Source organism: Lycium ferocissimum, chromosome 10, assembly GCF_029784015.1.
Source record: "Lycium ferocissimum isolate CSIRO_LF1 chromosome 10, AGI_CSIRO_Lferr_CH_V1, whole genome shotgun sequence".
NCBI lineage: Eukaryota > Viridiplantae > Streptophyta > Magnoliopsida > Solanales > Solanaceae > Lycium > Lycium ferocissimum.
Genome location: NC_081351.1, coordinates 50,465,517 through 50,468,874, shown reverse-complemented (window position 1 = coordinate 50,468,874; position 3,358 = coordinate 50,465,517). Strand labels below are relative to the sequence as shown.

Sequence of the window (3,358 nt, the reverse complement as noted above, 5' to 3'; positions counted from 1 at the left end):
ATTGAAAAACTCGTGCTAATTGTATTTGTTCGTTTCAATTGTTGTGATATGCCAACACTTAAACCAGATTCAACATTATATTCAAACTTTCAAAGTGATTTTAGTGTTATCCAACAGTTGCCTTTGTAGTTTCAAGAGGAAATGGATTTACAAGGAAAAAGAGGGTAAAGGGGATATGGTATTTTAAATGAACTTTTTTTTTTTTCTTTTCCAGACTTTGTTTGTTAGTACTCACTCTGTTTCAATTTGTTTGAACCTATTTTCTTTTTAGTCCGTGCCAAAATGAATGACCTCTTTCCTAATTTGGAAACAAATTCACTTTATGAATGATTTACAGCCACACAAATTTTCAAGGCTTATTTTGAACCACAAGTTTTAAAAGTCTTCCTTCTTTCTTAAATATCGTGCCCAGTCAAATAAGTTCATATAAATTGAAACAGAGGGAGTATATTTTTTTAAAGTTGTTTCATCCAGTCAAAAGAGTAAACGGGTAGTAAAGTCCATAATAGTACAGTTCCACAAAAAACAAAGAGCACAGTTTTGATATTTATATTAAAGTTTGGAAAAGTTTGTAATAGCATTTAGAAACCCTAGTTCCTTTGCCTGTCCTATATAATGATGCTTTATCAATCCTTCTCATTCTCAACTCAACCTGTTGCGGCTGAGATGAAGGGAGTTCACAACGATGAACAAGAGGATGACGACGGTTATGATGATGAAATCTGTTTTCAACATGAGTCTTCTTGATGGATTCTTCAGATCAATTGAATCAATGAGTTACCAAGTTTGTAAGTTTTTCTATTCACTTTCTTTCTTTTATTTGATGATGTAATGTTAATTTATGTCGTGGGGTTTGAATGAACTATCTCTTGCAACTTTTCTTTTCTTTATTTGATTATGTTCTATCCATTTGTGTTTTGACTCTTAATCCTTTATAAAATTCACAAATGAAAAAAGAAAAGATATAAACACTCCTGTCCGGATTTTAATTGTCGTATCAGCTTTAATATAAGTTAATTTGACGTTAAAGTGAAACTAAACATTTTAAAATGATTCTTTTTTAGATCCAAAAACTTTATTTTTTCCATCGAGAATAAGTTGTCATTTCAGCATTAAATGAAGGGGATGAATTTCAATTACCCCAATCTAATTGTAAAGTTGGCTCATAAATCTTCTTATCAATTTAACTACTACCATTTTTGGTCAAATATTTATTTTTTTAATCATCCCTCTCTTAAGCAGTTGGAAACTTCAAACAACTATCTTTGATTTATTAGAAGTTAGTTGGAAATACTTGTGCTTTAATTTTTCTTTTTTCACAAAATACTTATGCTAGTTTCGAACAAAATTATCTGTTAGTATATGCTTAGGTAACAGGTCCAAAATTATACATTCATTCGCAGCTGATAAAGCATATAAGTTGTTATAGTTTATGGTTGGTCGTATACCTCAAGATTTGTTATTTTTCAGTATAGGTATTTTATGATTTTGTTGCAACAAGAAAACGCACAAGCTTTGAATCTCTTTGGAAGCCAACATTTTACTCCCTTGGTATTTCTTGCTACAAGAAACTTGATTTTTAGCCACTTCTTAATGAATGAACTTGATGACGATCGCTAAATATATACTTACAGCGACTCTTCACAATAACGAAGGAGATGATATCCAATTGTAAAAAAATTTGTATCCCATCGTCAATACTATAATTTAAGCGGAAATAGGATGACGCGTTAAAACAGATAAAGACAGAAACTTTCTTTGTGCAATTTCACATAAACGAAACAAATTCACGTAGAAGAACCATCTGCTTGTAACCCACAATTTAACCCCCAAAAAAGTTTTAAAACTACATAACCTCAAGAGCAGTTCGTGTTTTGAGTTTTGATAATTTTTTCTGAAACGAACATAGAGCTTGTTCAAGGTCAGTACTCTATTTCTCCATTTGATAATACTTAATTTTTATTTTGATTTCCTTTTGAATATAGAGTTTGGAGTGATAGAATGACTTCTTCAATGAATTTTTGAGTTAATTTATAGTGCTTGATTTTTTCACTGACTTTTACTACAAAAAAGTATAGAAATTGCAACAGTTCTTTTGGCAACAAAAATAATATAGTTGGCAAAAGTCATTTTTTGCTGCCAAAAATTTAATTTTGTTGCCATATAGTATTGACTATTGTTGCAAAAAAAAAAAAAATTGTTGCACGTCATTGCAATAACAGCCGTTGGAAAAAGTTTATGCAACAACAAAAATAATGTTATTGCCAAAAGTACTTTTTGCAATAATAACCCATCTATGACAACCAAAAATATTTTGTTGCCAAATGTTTTCTTTCTTGTAGTGTTTCTGGAAATCTTGGGCTAAATGATTTGTAGTTCTTCATATGTAATTTAGTGTCAGAGTTGTCTTTATGTTGCAATTGACATATCTTGTTTATTGGGTCTCACCAAATCATAAACATTTATGAAATTATTAGTACTTATTTTATGCTATTGGTGCTTAAAAAGTATTACATATATATGACCTTTAAGTCTGCAATAAACCTTTAATTTGATTTTGATTTTACATGTGGAAACTCAAAGGTAATTAAGATAGCAGTTTTTGGAGGTGGAGGGCAAGGGTGACACCTAGACAGATCTCCTTTTTTTTTTTTTTAGATTGTTGAGTGTACATATTTTCTGCTTATTTCACATTGTTGGGTTTTTCAATCCCTCATTGTTGACAACCAAGTTCCCCAAGAATAGAGCTAAAGTATATTTTTTGGTGATTGCATTTTAATAATAAACTCACTTTCAGGCTGCTTAAGTCTGTTTTCTTACTAACCATTCATGGTACACGTAGATGATCATGGTTCCCAGTTAAAAAAAAAAAAAAAAAAAAAAAAGAAGAAGAAAAAGAAAAGATGAAACACGGACTTTGGAAAGCAAAAGGTGAAGCCCGTGACACATTTGCAAATTCTGCTATCCGTGGTTGGAGAACCACTTTTGAATTTTCGGAAGTCCAAGCCCTTACAGGACAGAACATTTCCGGAAGATGCAGGAGTATAAAATAACACAAAAAGCACAGCATGATCAGGCCAAGTCAAAGTTAATATTTACTACCATTCTATTCTAGTCTCTAATTATTTAGTGCTTCAATCTTGTCAAACACGGAAGTGAATTGCTGGTTTGATTGGATATTTGCAGGAGTCTGTAGATTTTTCAATTGTTATGATGAGACGGTAAAAGTTAAAAATAACATTCATTTTGGACAAAATGTTAAAAATAACATATATAATATGAACCACATATTATTTTCTTCCCGACCTTTATAAGTAACTACATTCTCCTTCCATCCTAAAAAGATTATCCAAATTTG

General features: G+C 30.9%; 1 long non-coding RNA gene across 1 annotated transcript; it reads left to right on the top strand.

Moving 5' to 3' along the window:
• The first annotated feature begins 492 nt into the window (after nt 1-492).
• On the top strand, nt 493-3,022 carry LOC132034219 (uncharacterized). The gene is made up of 2 exons (XR_009408999.1): nt 493-788; nt 2,843-3,022. It is a non-coding gene; the product is annotated as an uncharacterized LOC132034219 (long non-coding RNA).
• Nucleotides 3,023-3,358: the final 336 nt, after the last annotated feature.